At 41.7% G+C, this 17,257-nt stretch overlaps 1 protein-coding gene across 3 annotated transcripts in view; it reads left to right on the top strand.

Moving 5' to 3' along the window:
- LOC144691768 (runt-related transcription factor 1-like) overlaps positions 1 to 17,257 on the top strand; it is a 219,221-nt gene that overhangs the window by 15,756 nt on the left and 186,208 nt on the right. The gene's annotated exons all lie outside the window — the stretch shown is intronic.

Raw genomic sequence — 17,257 nt, forward strand, 5'->3', positions numbered from 1 at the left:
AAAACCTTAATTTGTTCACAAAGAGATGCACAGTGTTCAAAATAAACTGGACACCCACATGATTTTGCAATAACTCAGCACATTCCATAAACAATGAACTGGAAAAAATTGTGAATGATCTTGGCGTTAAGATTGATGAAGTAATAGTGGAGCCAAAAACAATAAAACTTATTCGACTACAAACTGTCTTGTATTCTTAAGAATTGATGTATCTACTTAATCTTTATAGGGGTTGCTTTGCATGCATGAGGATTCAACTGGATTGAAATATCGAAGTGTGTTCCTATTCATAAGGGTTTAACAACATTAATAACTTGCATTCACATAACATCTTGAACATAGAAAAACACCCCAAGGCAAATCACAGAGACATAAAAAGGGATACTGAGCCAAAGGAGGTGTTAGTAGGAGGGGTGACCAAGGGATTGGTCAAGTTGTTTTTTAAGAAGGGTTCTGAAGGAGGATGGGTAGAGCGACAGAGGAGTTTAGGGAGGGATTTCTAGAGACTAGGTGGATGAAGACACAGTTGGCAATGGTTGATGCAAGGCAGGCGGGATGCACAAGAGGCCAGAGGAATGGAGACTTTGGAGGGATGTTGCAGGGGGAGGTGGGGTGAAGCAGGTGGGCCCTCTAAGACTGGAGGAGGTTAGGGAGGAGCAAGACTATGAAAGTATTTTAGTCTTAAATGGCCCCAATAATATAATAAGAATTTCAACTGATTAGTGCATTTTAATAAGATAATTGCTACAGTTAGTGGAAACACCAATATTTTTGGTTCCTGCAGAATCATATTTTTCTTTACCACTGACACATTAGATTCCTGTTCTGACAAAAATCCACCAACCTGAAACTGTCACTCTGTTTTTCTCTCTCCACAGATGCTGCCAGATCTGCTGAGTATTTCTAGCATTTTCTGTTTGTGTGTGCTATGTAACTAGCCTTTAGGTTATTGTTGAGGATTTACTCCTTGCTAATTGGTACTTGTTATTCTACTGTAGATAACCTGTACAGAGAACAGATAGTTTACTTGCTCATTGAAGGGCAAGGCTCATTTATTATTGTTATGTAAGCACATTTCTGTAATTATAATGATCACAATAAGTTTAAGATATATGAAAGTTTGCACCAGGAATAGCATTTTCTTGTGCCGCTCATAATTTTTCAACTAAATTTCAGACACTTTTAGGAAGTATGTTTAAAATAGTCCATGGATGGGGGCAACAAACCCAGGCTAATGTGCAGCAAGCTTTTGTGAAATGGAGGAGAAGTTGGTGGACGTGATATGGGCTCAGTATTTGGTACAAGGACTGGCGGTTAGTGGGCCTGCAAGGACAAAAGAAAACACAAACTTATGTCAAACTGTTACAGAATTTCCAGCCCTACCAATTACCCAGAGAAGAGACACACAGCGTTTTGTTTTCCCTTACACACCATTTGGAATTTGCTGACCAGTCAGAGAAGTAGTGCACTGATGTTTTGAGCCCGAGCCATTGTTGAGCTGTGCTTAGTGGTCAAAAGCAAGGAGTGGGTCATCAAAGCTTAATCAATAACTGTGCAGGCTAGGAAGACTCCAGGCTTGATTCCCCCTGCACCCCACTCCCCAGTCTGTTCTGAGCTAACTGACCTCAGCCAAGGGGACAGACAGTTGCCCTCAGCACACTGCACCAAAGCATCCACGTAGTATGATTTTATCGTTTTCCAATGACCTGGACTGGAACATCTGGATAGGGTGAGGACAGAATTGGGTCCAGCTGTGATGCCCACCATTATGGAATGGGCTACCAACCCGCATTAACTCGGCTCACACTTCAAATGTGCTCCTTTGGGTGAGGTGGAAGAGTGAGACGCCATCTTCAGGAGAGGACATTCAAAACTTCCCAAGCCTTCTAGAATTGGGGGGCAGAGTTTTGTCTTCAGCATGTGGCTGAGTGGATTGATTTTCACTCCACTAATTTCAATGGAATGAAAATGGTGCGGGTTCTGTAAGGGATGTTCAATCCGCTCTACCAGATCATCACCCAGCGGTAAAGAAACCTAAACCCTGATTTTATTTATTTTACTGATCAATTTTAAATTCATATTGAATCACATTTTAAACCTCACAAAGTTAATTAAACTCTAAATCGGAGCTGAAACTCACCATGCAAACATCAAATAAACACCATACCACATTGTTCAAACAGTCTAAATCATGCTTACATTAAATGTACTGAGAGTATAGATCAACAGTACCAAGAAGGCAAGCTTAATTGCTGTAAAATTCTAGGTTTCAATTGTGGCAAAAATGAAAAGCCATCGCATTACTAATTCCATCACAATTCTTAGCAGCTACAGCTAATCGACAGTGTTTGTGTCAATGAAATTATGTTGCACTGCTACAGAAATAGTAACTGAGCACGGCAATTGCTTTTTTTGGCAGTTATTTCACAATTATAAACCAAAAAAAAACAAACCTGGACTTCATAATAAAGGTGATTGTTAACAAATGGGGATTACAATGTCTTGCTGAGTGTAAAATGAGATTAGTAGAGAGGAGGGTGCAGTAGTCAGTAATGTGAAGCAACAGTGCATTTGCTGTTCACATAGTTCAAACATTCCTCTGACAGACTGCACATCCAGTCTTGATCAACGTAATTATCCTCGAAATTGTCCGAACTAATTCATTACCTCAGCCATTAGCCGCTGAAGCTCAGCGTCAATCAGCTGCTGCCAGTTATTTTGTTGAATGTTTGTAGAAATGAAAACAATAAGGAACAGAAAATGCTGAAAATGCAAAGCAGTGTCAGTCAGCGCCCATGAAGACAAAAAGAAAGATTTACATTTGCCCTTATGACATCCCAAAGCACTTTACAACCAATGAAGCACTTTTGAAGTGTAGCCACTGTTGGAATGTGGAAACACGACAGCCGGTTTGAATACAGCAAGATCCCAGGCACAGCATTGAGATAATGACCAGATAAGCTATTTTAGTAATGACGGTTGAGGGCTAAATATTGGCCATGGCACCAGGAAGAACTCTCCTAGTTGTCTTCAAATAGCACCATGACATCCACGAGAGGCTAGACTGAGTTTTGGTTTAAGATCTCAGCTGAGAAACAGCACCAGTGACAGTGCAGCACTCCCTGAGCATCACATTGGAACATCAGCCTATATTTTGTGCTCAAGTCTCTTGAGTGAAGCTTGGGGTGGAATTTTCCCACGCAAGGGGAGGTGGGTTCAGGTGCGTGCCTAAAAGTGACATCATGCCAGGATCCCCTTTGGTTCTTTTACCAATCACTTTAAATCTGTGTCCTCTTATTCTTAACACTAATGTGAATGGGAACAATTTCTCTCTATCCACTCTGTCTCAACATCTTATGATTGTGAACACTTCAATCAAATCTCCTCTCAAACTTTTCCTCTCTTTGGAGAACAACCCCAGCTTCTCCAATCTACCAACATAACTAAAGTCGTTCATCCCTGAATATAAACCTTTGCTGCACCTCCTCCAAAGTCTTCACATCCTTCCTAAACCGCAGTGTCCAGGATTGGACACAGTACTGCAGATGAGGTCAAATCAGTGTTTTAGAAAGGTTCATTATATCTTCCTTGCTTTTGTAGTCTATGCCTCTATTTATAAAGAAAGACTTGCATTTATATAGTGTTTTTCACAATGACCAGACATCTCAAAGCACTTTACAGCCAACGAAACACTTTTGAAGTGTAGTCTCTGTTATAATGCAAGAAATGCGGTGGTCAAATTGTGCACAGCATAATCCCACAAATAGAAATGTGATAATGATCAGATCATCTGTTTTTGTGATGTTGATTGAGGGATAAATATTGGCCAGGACACCGGGGATAACTCCCCTGCTCTTCTTTGAATTAGTATTTTTTTATTCATTCACGAGATGTGGGCTTCGCTGGCTGGGCCAGCATTTATTGCCCATCCCTAATTGCCCTTGAGAAAGTGGTGGTGAGCTGCCTTCTTGAACCGCTGCAGTCCATGTGGTGTAGGTACACCCACAGTGCTGTTGGGAGGAAGTTCCAGGACTTTGACCCAGCGACAATGAAGGAACAGCGATATATTTCCAAGACAGGGCAGTGAGTGGCTTGGAGGGGAACTTCCAGGTGTTGGTGTTCCCATGTGTCTGGTCCCTTTGTCCTTCTAGTAGTGGTCATGGGCTTGGAAGGTGTTGTCGAAGGAGCCTTGGTCAGTTCCTGCAGTGCATCTTATAGATGGTACACACTGCTGCTACTGTGCGTTGGTGGTGGAGGGAGTGAATGTTTGTGGATGGGGTACCAATCAAGCGGGCTGCTTTGTCCTGGATGGTGTCAAGCTCCTTGAGTGTTGTCGGAGCTGCACTCATCCAGGCAAGTGGAGAGTGTTCCATTATACTCCTGACTTGTGCCTTGAAGATGGTGGACAGGCTTTGGGGAATCAGGAGATGAGTTACTCACTGCAGGATTCCTAGCCTCTGACCTGCTCTTGTAGCCACAGTATTTATATGGCTAGTCCAGTTCAGTTTCTGGTCAATGGTAACCCCCAAGATGTTGATAATGGCAGATTCAGTGATGGTAATGCCATTGAACATCAAGGGGAAATAGATGGTTAGATTCTCTCTTGTTAGAGATGATCATTGCCTGGCATTTGTGTAATGTGAATATTACTTGCCACTTGTCTGCCCAAGCCTGGAGTATTGTCTAGGTCCTGTTGCTTGGACTGCTTCAGTATCTGAGGAGTCGCGAATGGTGCTGAAATAATTGTGCAATAATCAGCAAGCATCCCCACTTCTGACTTTATGATGGAAGGGAGGTCATTGATGAAGCAGCTGAAGATGGTTGGGCCTTGAACATTACCCTGAGGAACTCCTGCAGTGATGTCCTGGAAAGTTCAGCTCTTTTGTCCATGCTTGAACCAATGTTGTAATGAGGTCAGTGACCCTGAGTGGCCCTGGTGGAACCCAAGCTGAGTGTCAGTGAGCAGGTTATAGCTAAGCATGTTTCATTTGATGGCACTGTTGATGACCTTATCCATCACTTTACTGATGATTGACAGTAGACTGATAGCACGGTAATTTGTCCAGTTTTTTGTGTACAGGATAAACCTGGGCAATTTTCCACATTACTGAGTAGATGCCAGTGTTGTAGCTGTACTGGAACAGCTTGGCTAGGGACACGGCAGGTTCTGGAGCCCAAGTCTTCAGTACTATTGCCAGAATATTGTCAGGGCCCATAGCCTTTGCAGTATCCAGTGCCTTCAGCCATTTCTTGATATCACATGGAGTGAATCGAATTGGCTGAAGACTGACATTGTGATGCTGGGAACCTCTGGAGGAGGCCAAGGTGGATCATCCACTTGGCATTTCTGGCTGAAGATTGTTGCAAATGCTTCAGCCTTATCTTTTGCACTGATGTGAGGGGTTCCCCCAACATTGAGGATGGGGATATTTGCGGAGTCTCCTCCTTCAGTGAGTTGTTTAATTGTCCACCACCATTCACGGCTGGATGTGGCAGGACTGCAGAGCTTAGATCTGATCTGTTGGTTGTGGAATCACTTAGCTCTGTCAATCACTTGCCGCTGTTTGGCATGCAAATAGTCCTGTGTTGTATCTTCATTAGGTTGACACCTCATTTTGGCGTATGCCTGGTGCTGCTTCTGGCATGTCCTTCTGCACTCTTCATCAAACCAGGGTTGAACCCCTGGCCTGGTGGTAATGGTAGAGTAGGGGATATGCTGGGCCATGAGGTTACAGATTGTGTTTGAGTACAATTTTGCTGCTGCTTTCCTTTAGGATTTGGCCAGTTCAGTCAGTAGAGTTACTACCGAGCCACTCTTGGTGATGGGCATTGAAGTCACCAACCCAGAGCACATTCTGCACCCTTGCCACCCTCAGTGTTTCCTCCAAGTGGTGTTCAACATGGAGGAGTACTGATTCAGCAGCTGAGGGCAAGCAGTATGTGGTAATCAACATGCAGTTTTCTTACGCATGTTTGATCTGATGCCATGAGACTTCATGGGGTCTAGTGTCAATATTGAGGACTCCTAGGACAACTCCCTCCCGACTGTATGGCACTGTGCCGTCACCTCCTGCCACTGGGGCAGGAGATACCCAGGGATGGTGATGATGGTGTCTGGGACATTGTAAGGTATGATTCTGTGTGTATGACTATGTCAGGCTGTTGCTTGACTAGTCTGTCAGACAGCTCTCCCAATTTTGGCACTAGCCCCAGCTGTTAGTAAGGAGAACTTTGCAGGGTCAACAGGGCTGAGTTTGCCATTGCCATTTCCAGTGCCTAGGTTGATGTCGGATGGTCCATCCAGTTTCATTCCTTTTAGACTTCGTAGCACTTTGATAGGAGGCATTTAAGAGTCAACCACATTGCAATGGTCTGGAGTCACTTTTAGGACAGACCAGATAAGGACGGCAGGTCTACTTCCCAAAAGGATATTCGTGAACCAGATAGGTTTTTAATGACAAAAACCAATTGCTCGCAGTCATCATTAGACTTCTAATTCTTGTTTTTTATTGGTTTCAGGTTTCACTATCCACCATGGTGAGATTTGAACCCAGGTACCCCAGGGCATTCTGCTGAATTACTAGACCAGTGACAATTCCACTAGGCCACAACCTCCCTGCTTATGCTTATGGGACCTTTTACATTCACCCAAGCAGACAGGCAGGACCTCAGTTTAACATCTCATCGGAAAGACAGCACCTCAGACAGCCCAGCGCTCCATCAGTATCACACTGGATTGATAACCTTGATTTTTGTGCTCAAGCCCTAGAGTTGGACTTGAATTAAGAACCTTGCGATCCAGAAACAAGAGTGCTACCAACTGAACCACAGCTGACACATAAAAGCCTCGGATCCTGTATGCCATTTTAACCATTTTCACAACCTGCCCTGCCACCTTCAATAATGTGTACACATCTACCCCCAGGCCTCTCTGTTCCTGCACCCCCTTTAAAATTGCACCCATTAGTTAATATTGCCTCTCCTCATTCTTCCTATGAAAATAAATCACTTCTCACTTCTCTGCATTAAATTCCTTCTGCCACGTCTACCCACTCGCAACAGCCTGTCTATGTCCTCTTGAATTATATCATTATCCTCCTCATAAATTACGAGGACAGGTTGCATAGATTGGACTTGTATACCCCAAGTTTAGAAGATTCAGATATGATATTATTGACAAGTTTAATATGTTTAAAGGTTTTGATAGGGCTGATGGTGCAAAACTCTTTTTTTCCTGTGGTGGGGGAGTCCAGACCAAGGGAACATAACCTTAAAATTAGAGCTATACTATTTAGGGGTGATGTCAGGAAAAACTTCTTCACGCATAGGGTAATAAAATTCTCTCACCAAAAAAGCTGTTGAGGTTGTGTCAGTTGAAAATTTCAAAACTAAGATTAATTTTTGTTAGGCAAGAATATTCAGATTTAAGGAACAAAAGTGGGTAGTTGGAATTGAGATACAGATCAGACATGATCTAATTGATTGTCAGGACAAGTCTGAGGGGGCTGAATGGCCTACTCCTGTTTCTATGTTACACTTGGTGTAGAGACACATTCAAAAATGAATCCAAATGAATGTGTCCCCTGTCTTTGGGAATCAAAGTGGAGCCAGATGCAAATGGTCAGCCATGTCTCAAACTTGATTGCGATGGTTACCAATGGCATTTGATGTTCCTGAGAATTTAGATGATTCTACATTTAGGCTATCCCTTGTTTTGATTGCAGGAGATTAAAGCCCCTGCTCCTGCACCTACATTTACATTGCTAGGAATGTAGGCCTGAAGTTCTGCTGTTGAGATGAGCGAATAAAAACAGAAGATGCAGGTTAGACAACATCTGTGGGTAGAGACAGTTTATGTTTCAGGTCGCTGACCTGTCATCAGATCTGGAAAAGTTAGAGAGGTAACAGGTTTTAAGTAAATACAGAGGAAGGAGAGGGGAGGATAGAACAAAAAGAAATGTCTGTGCTGGATTGGAAGGCTGCAGAGTTTAAATGCTAAAGGGATGATACCACAATGCAAAAGGAGATGTAATGGGACAAGTCAAGAAACAAAAGATGGTCTAGAGGAGGTGTAAATGGCAACAGCAGAATCATTAATATTGGCAAATTGAATCCAAATATTGGCTCAATAACAGAAAGCTATGGTGGACTGGAAGGTTGATTCCAATGGGATACCAGAGGGCTCAGAAATAAGTTCCCTTGCTTTTCACAGTTTATATAAATGACTTAGGCTGAAATGCAGAGGGTATGAAGTTTGCAGATCATACAATAATTAGCCAGGTGGCTGATAATTTGGAGGAAAGCTGTAGACTGCAGCAAGATATCAATGGACTGGTCAGGTGGGTATAAAAGTGGCAAATGGAATTCAGCCTGGAGAAGTGTGAGCTAAAGCATCTGGAGAGAGCAAGCAAAGCAAAGGAATACACAATGAATGGTAGAATAATGAGAAGTATAGAGACAGAGGGACAATGGAGTGCATATGCACAGATCCCCGAAGGTAACAAGGCAGGTAGATAAGGTCATTAAGAAGGTTTATGGGATACTTTTCTTTATTGGCTGAGATTATAGAACATAAGTGTGGGCCAATTATGCTAGAACTACATAAACAGCAGTTAAGTCACAGCTAGGGTACTGTGCACAGTTCTAGTCACCTTGCTTCTGGAAGGATATGAGTGCACTAGAGAGGTTACAGATTTTAAGAACATGCACATGAACATACAATTTAGGAGCAGGAGTTGGCCACTCAGCCCCTCGAGCCTGCTCCGCCATTCAATAAGATCATGACTGATCTGATAGTAACCTCCCACCTACACCCGATAATCTTTCCACCCCTTGCTTATCAAGAATCTTTCTAGCTCTGCCTTAAAAATATTCAAAGTCTCTGCTTCCATTGCCTTTTGAGGAAGGGAGTTCCAAAGACTCACAACCCTCTGAGAAAATGTTTTTTTTATCATCTCTTGTCTTAAATGAATAACCCCTTTTTTTTAAACAGTGACCCCTAGTTCCAGGTTCTCCCACAAGAGGAAACATCCTCTCCACATCCAGCCTGTCAAGACCCCTCAGGATCTTAAAGGATTCGATCAAGTCACCTCTTACTCTTCTAAACTCCAATGGATACAAGCCTAGCCTGTCCAACCTTTCCTCATAAGACAACATGCCCATTCCTGGTATTAGCCTAGTAAACATTTTCTGAAATGCTTCTAACGTTTTTACATTTTTCCTTAAATAAGGAGAACAATACCGTACACAGTCTCCAAATGTGGTTTCATCAGTGCCCTGTTCAACTGAAGCATACTTTTATATTCAATTCCCCTCGTGATGAACAATAACATTCTATTAGTTTTCCTAATTGCTTGCTGTATCTGCAAACTAACCTTTTGCAATTCATGCACATGAACACCCAGATCCCTCTTCATCTCAGAGTTCTGCAATCTTTCACCATTTAGATAATATGCTTATTTTCTATTCTTCCTGTCAAAATGGACAATTTCACATTTACCCACATTATACTCCATTTGCCAGATCTTTGCCTGCTCACTTAACCTATCTATGTCCTTTTGTAGCCTCCTTATGTCCTCTTCACAAACTTACTTTCCTACCTATCTTTGTGTCATCAGCAAATTTGGCAACTGTAGGCTTGGTCCCTTCATCAAAGTCATTTATACAAATTGTAAAAAGTTGAGACCCCAGCACCAATCCCTGTGGCACACCACTTGTTACATCTTGCCAACCAGAAAATAACCCATTTATGCTGACTGTCTGTTTCCTGTTAGATAGCCAACCTTCTATCCATGTCAATATGTTACCCCCTACACCATGAGCTTTCATTTTTCACAATAACCTTTGATGTGGCACCTTATCAAATGCCTTCTGGAAATCTAAATACAGTACATCCATCGCCTTTATCCACAGCACGTGTGATTCCATCAAAGAACTCCAATAAACTGGGTTAAACATGATTTCCCTTTGTTGACTCTGCCTGATTGCCTTGAACTTTTTCTAAGTGCCCTGCCATAACACCTTTAATAATAACTTCTAATACTTTTCCATTCACAGATGTTAAGATGACTAGCCTGTAGTTTCCTGCTTTCTTCCTCCCTTTTTGAATAAAAGAGTTACATTCGCTATTTTCCAATCTCATGGAACCTTCCCCGAATCTAGGGAATTTTGGAAAATTAAAACCAATGCATCAACTACCTCACTAGCCACTTCTTTTAAGACCCTAGGATGAAGTCCATCAGGAGGATATTTACAAGGATGTTGCCAGGACCGGAACATTTTAGCCATGAGGAAAGATAGGGTAGGCTGGAGTTGTTTTCTTTGGCACTGGGGAGATTAAAAGGAGCTTTAATAGAGGTGTATAAATTATGAGGAACCTACTTCTCTTAGCAGTGGGGTCAATATCCAGGGGGTGTAGATTTAAAGTGATTGGTAGAAGGATTAGAGGGGAATTGAGGAGAATGTTTTTCATCCAGATGATGATGGAGGTCTGGAACTCACTGCCTGAAAGGAAGGTCAAAGCAGAAACCCTCAACATATTTAAAGGGCACTTGGATATGCCCTCGAATTGCCGTAACCAATAGGGCTGGAATGTTATTTTCTGGCCAGCACAGACACAACGGGCTGAATGGTGCACTCAGTCTTGAGTCCGGAGAGCTGTAAATTGTCTCATCTAAAGATGAAGTGCTGTTCAACATTGAGTTCTACAATTTGAGATCATATCCTTTGTCCCCATTTTTTTCAGACAGCACCTGTTGGTAATAACCCTGCTAACTCCGTTCTCACCTCATCTCGACCCAACTTTTGTTTCTTTGCCTGTCCCACCAGCACTCCCTTTTGCCTTGCACCATCATCCCTTTTGTCATTTAATCTCTCCTGCCTTTGACCCCACCCCTTCCCTTTTGTTCTTTCCCTTCTTCAATGCCCCTGTATTATACTGACTTAAAACCTGTTACAAATTGAACTTTATCCAGTTCTGACGATAGGTCATTGACCTGAAACGTTAACTCCATCACTCTCTCCACAGATGCTGCATGTCTTGCTAAGTATAGATGGAATTTTCTGGTTTTATTTCAGATTTGCAGCATCCTTTGTGCTGAGATGAGGGAGTTGGTTTCAGCTATGTAAATACAGGAAGCTAATGCCGACGTCAGTCCTCCACGATTCAAACTCACAGAAGCACCTTTTGTGCTGTGTGGCAAATGACACACCCACATGGCTGGTGATAGTTAACCCTTTGTTGGAAATTATGCCTGGGATGTGACCACACAAGAGAAAGCTTGGGTCCAGTGAATGAGGATTGCCAACAGCATACTTACGTTGGACAAAGGACTTGAGGTTTGAAGCTTGTCTCATTAGGAAAATATGATTATGGTAAGTGCTTCTGTAGTAGGGAGACTGATATATCTATGCCAGCTCCACATTTCTAAGTTGCAGATCGTCGATTCTACCATAAGTTATAATGGAACCAGTTTAGCAATGAAAACAGAGGGAGATGAACGTACCAGGTATTTTCCCCATAAAATGACCTATTTTTTTTCACCTCTTCCAGGGTTTGGGTGAAGCGAGGATGCATATATTAAGATACATAGGGTATCATACATGGGGCATCATAATTATGGAGACAGGCTGTGAGTCTTTTTCCATCTGTCATGTTCATCTATCGCGTTCATATAAGTCAGCGCACAAACAACAAGCTCCTGCAATGATAAATCCAAAAATATAAAATGTAAAAGTGACCTAAGTATGAATTCACCTGCCTCTGACTGTGACCTCATACACACATACACATTTATTCTGATGCTACTTTTTCGAATGCTAACGGGCATATTTAACACTAATAGACCCATCCTAAATAAACAACTTACCTCACCCAATGTAAAATTTGTTCTACCTTTATATTGCTTCAACTTTCCTTTCACACAATAATGGGATTAGAACTTAGGGCAGTTAACTCATTTGAGAGTAGCAGCTCTAATTTACATGGCGATTGCCCCCAAAACCAAGTTATTAGCCTTTAGACGGCTTTTATTTTTATTCGTTCATGGGGTGTGGGCTTCGCTGGCTAGGCCAGCGTTTTTATTGCCCATCACTAATTGCCCTTGAGAAGGTGGTGGTGAGCTGCCTTCTTGAACCGCTGCAGTCCATATAGTGTAGGTACACCCACAGTGCTGTTAGGGAGGGAGTTCCAGGATGTTGACCCAGCAACAGTGAAGGAACGGTGATATATTTCCAAGTAGGGTGGAAAGTGGCTTGGAGGGGTACTTCCCTGAGGCGGTGTTCCCATGTGTCTGCTACCCTCGTCCTTCTAGGCGGTGGAGGTTGCAAGTTTGGAAGGTGCTGTCTAAGGAGCCTTGGTGAGTTTCTGCAGTGCATCTTGTAGATGGTACACACTGCTGCTACTGTGCGCCGGTGGTGGAGGGAGTGAATGTTTGTGAATGAGCTGCCAATCAAGGGGGCTGCTTTGTCCTGGATGGTGTCAAGCTTCATGAGTGTTGTGGGAGCTGCTTTGAGGAATCAGAAGGTGGGTTACTCACTGCAGAATTCCCAGCCTTTGACCTGCTCTTGTAGCTACAGTATTTATATGGTCCAATTCAATTTCTCGTCAATGGTGACTGCCAGGATGTTGATCGCATTATGATATTAAGGATTAGAATAACCAATGGCATTGGCACTCATTGTCTGACGTCTTTTAGTAAGGAAAATGTGGGTACTAGTATTCATGAAGCTGAAAAGCAACTGAGTAATTACGGCGTCATCATAGCATTCAGATGCACACACATTAGTTTACTAGCAGAGAACATAATTATATAATCAAAGTGATGCAATGAATGTCAGTTGGTATCTTTCACCTTTCTACCGGAATTTCCTGGAAAATGATTTGCACCCTAATGAGACTGGCAGATATTTAGACATCCACAGCTAGATTGAGCCACACCAGATGGAGCTCAATGCTAACTAAGCAAAGGGCCAGATGCGCACTTGATCCGAATTCTGTGCCTTCTAGACATTGAGAAGGAAGAAGCACCATACATCAGTGAATTCACTTTCTTCATAAGTTCAGAAATGCAACCATATTTTCCCAAGGAAACTGGATTGCTCTAGAGCTAATGTATGTTAGTGACAGTGCTCCATTACTTATTTTTGCTGCAGCCTTCCCATCTAGTGTTTTCTTATCAATGATACATCGTGGAAATATGAGGCCTTTTACAAACAGCGGGAATCAAGGGCCTGGGAGGCTCACAATTACAAAAGAAGCAAAATCACGGGTACCATTTCCGAACCGAAAATAAAAAATACATCCAGCTGCATGCTGGCTGGGAGCAAATGTTTTGAAAAATCACCTGCTCATCATAGCCGTGATTGTGCTTCTAAGCATTTGCCAGCGATCACCACAAAAAGCTCGCAGTGAGACATGGGAAATGGCGCCGTGTGTGTACGGAGGAAGAACTTGTCAATATTATTCAACGCCTTCTTTTTATGAAATGGAAATTGAGCAGAAAATGGTTTGAATTTTGGTCAAGTCCAGATCTTCCAAATAATCCTGAAATGGCCAAATTTGCAATAGCCTGGTTTTGCAGCTTTTCTTGGCATTCATCCTTCATGGTCAGGTTATAGAGCCAGTATACAATTTCCTAAAGCAAGAGCCATAAGTGGAACATCCCTAAATTGGACCTATTAAAGCTCCAGTAAACTTATGATAAACATTGGCATGAAACTAGTTCTAAAGCTAGTGAAGGCTAGTGGCAGTACTCCATTATTTACCATTGCTGGGGCACATCCATCTCGTGTTCATCAGCTTCTCAATGTTTGAAGTTATGGGCCTGATTATTTTTTTAAATGGTAGACTTTGAGTTGTAGTGGTTAGTTTTAATACCACGACATTGAGAGATGCAAGAAAGACTGAACTTGTCTCTGCTTCACAAATATATTCATCTGTTCTGTGTTAAAAGGCCCCAATGAACATTGCTGCCTATTCCTTATACTAATCCTTAATGGAATGAAACCGACCTATGTATTGCTTGTGTGCTGAACAAAGGTGCTGCTGAGACATGTGGAGGTTTAAACGTGTACCTATTAGTGTCAAACTGAAAACTGGAATCATCAGGAATTTATGAATGTCATAGATTTAATTCAATTCTTACATTTTCATGCCAGTACAGCTGAAGGTTTTGATACTTTATGCCACAGAGTTTGATTCTCAAAGCTTAGCCATCCAAATGGAATGCAATTTCCCTTCTTTAATTACATTGTCTCTCATTTTTATTTCATGCACTTCTGATCCTTTCAGGAATTCTCTTTATCTATTAAGTACCATCTAACACCGTTGTCCCTCCACACACCCCAGCCTAGAAAGTGGGCATGTAGCTGCCCTCAGATGTCTGCCAATGCAACCTAACAATATTGGGAAAAAGAATAAGCCACTCAGCCCTTAGGCCTAATCCACCATTCAGTTAGATCATGGCCAATATTAACCTCAACTCTGTTTTCCAACTTTGCTCTATATTTCTTGATACCTTTAACCAACAAGGATCTATCTTGATCTTGAAATCTCCAGTTGCCAGAGCACCCACGCTCACTTGGGAGAAAGAGTTCCAAGTTTCTGGTACTCAGGTGCGGAAAAGTGCCCCCTAAAGCACTATAAATAGGAGGAAGGCAACTCCTCCCATTTTAGCTCATCCTTTCAGAAAACTATACAGCACTAACTGTCACTTAAATAATGTAAAACACGGAACACATCCCGCTGTGTGCAGCCAGGGTTTCAGTACTCAACACAAAGGTGTGCTCTAAGTGTTGGTTATTCTTTGCATGTCATCAGTCCCAAATTTGTTTTCCACCAGTTTAATCCTGTTGTATTTTTCTTATAACAATATCTATTTAAATAATGTTCTAGAACAAAACATGTCCGTTCAATCCGCAAGTATGACCCTGAGCTTCCTGTATCTTGTCGTTTTTAAATTCTTGACATTTTCTGCTTTGTATTTCCAGTAGTTTCTCTTGATGTGTTTGATTCTATGTAGTTTACTATCTTTCATGTGAAGTACCTTGAAACGTTTCTTTACATCGATGGATCTATGTCAATGGTGGCTCTAAATGATCAACTCTTACCTCCTTTCAAAGCTGAAGAGCCCAAATTTCTACAGTCTTTCCTCATAAGTCCAATCTTCTGACTGATGTAAACATCAATCTCATAGTAAATCTCTGCACAGTTTTCAGGGCTTGAGCACCTCAATGTGTCTCAGCAGCCAGAACTCGAGATATACAGTAATGACTGAATGTGACTCACCCCTTCTGATTTATTTTCCCATTCCCAGTTAAGGAGCCTGATCTTTGCTCTATGCTTCCCTGCTGACCACTTTAATAAAATGTGGAATGTGGGGAACAGAGGCATGAGTCAGGTGCAGTGTTGCATGTTGTACACCAAACCGTCACTTCATAAACCATTGTGTGCATACCTTTTATGGATATTGAAATACGAATGCCTAGATGTACTTTTTGAATAGTTTTTCAAAGCATGGCATTAATACCGCACCTTATCACTTATCACTGAAGTAAATCTAAGTGCTTTACCCAGTGATTTACTTCGAATTGTCTTCATGTAACTAAATGCTTTCAAAAATATAAAAACATCATAAAAGCGTTTACAGCTTCATTGCACCCAGCGCGTAGGGGTGAATCTTTCCTACCCTTTTGGCAAACATCTGTAATTAAAATGAAATACAAGCATTGTTTAATTATAATCTTTGTTGACTGAAATTAGCTCAATTGCCTCCAAAATCACTCTGAACATGCAGGACAGATCATATCTGATGTGCAGTGTGTGTTACAAAGCATGAGTTACAAAGCATTAGCATTCTAGGAAAGGATCTGGATCAAAGGAGCCAGTTAACTTTCCATGTCACTGAATATTTACTTCTGATGTTTTTGCTTTGTGTTGGTGCTGTTCAGTAATTGATCTTGAGTACTTTGATTGTTCAGTGTGTAGCTTTTACAGCACGGCACTCACACTTTTCACTCATCAACCGCAGATTAATGGTCCAATTCCCACTTTAGCAAATGCTAATCCCTTAATTGTTCATGCAGCAGGTCAGTTTAACACCTCATTATTCATTAACCACTGCAGCCTGGCCACTGTAAAAATATAAAACTTCTAAGGGTCTTAACTGGTTCTAAATAGTTTTATTATCCTCTTCCAGCATATAATACAGTAACATCTGGCACATGCGCAAGAGGGAGTCACTATAATATTTATGGAAAAATATATTGATGACAAGAAGGAAATAACTACTCTAAGCAAAGGAAAATATTGTAAAGGGCAGTTTATAAGTGATTTACAGTCTGGAAAATTGGTTAGGAGCCCTTGAGAACTACTGGTAACATTTGGAATTTTAAATATCTTTCCATTCATGATATGAAGAAAGGAAGGAAAACTGGAATTACATTTATATAGCATCTTTCATGACCCCAGCGTGTGCCAAAGTGCTTTACGACAAATGAAGTACTTAATTTTCAAGTAGAGTAATGTTGTAAAGTAGGAAACAAGGCAGTCAATTTGTGCACACAACAGGCTCAATAGATCAATGAGCAACATGGTCAGATAATTTATTTTTGATGCTGTTGGTTCAGGGATAATGTTAGCTAGGACACCAGGAGGATTCCTCTGCTCTTCTTCGAAATGCCTCATCCAAGGGCAACGCTGCTCAGCTGCTGAAGACACAGTCCCATTTTGTACTGTTTCTTTTTCCCCAACCGCTCCCAACCACCCCCAACACTGCACCATCCGTCACTTGCTTTTCTGTTTTGCTTTCACAGAGCGCTGACCCTTGTTCTGCTAGTAACACATTCTGCTATCTTACCTTTATACCACTATCAGCAACCTCTTTAGTCTTTAACACTACCGTTAACATTCCCTTTGTCCTGTGTTCATAACGTCTTTATCAAATTTCTCCTCAGCTCCCACCTATCCCTGACCTTCTATTTTGCTCCACGTCCTCTTGAACAGCATAAAATTAATCACATTTCCATTTCTCTTTAGCTCTGAAGAAGAGTCATCCAGGTTTGAAACATTAGCTCTCTTTCTCCACAGATGCTGCCAGACCTGCTGAGTTTTTCCAGCATTTTCTGGTATTATTGGGCTGTTTCTACGGTAACTAAATGCCAAACATTTTTAACACAAAAGAAAAATCTATTTTAAAGGAAAATTACAACAGAGGATGTTTCAAATTCAAATTAGGTATGTAGCATCCGAAAAGAGAAA

The sequence above is a fragment of the Cetorhinus maximus genome, chromosome 16 (assembly GCF_964194155.1).
Source record: "Cetorhinus maximus chromosome 16, sCetMax3.hap1.1, whole genome shotgun sequence".
In the NCBI taxonomy this organism is placed as follows: domain Eukaryota; kingdom Metazoa; phylum Chordata; class Chondrichthyes; order Lamniformes; family Cetorhinidae; genus Cetorhinus; species Cetorhinus maximus.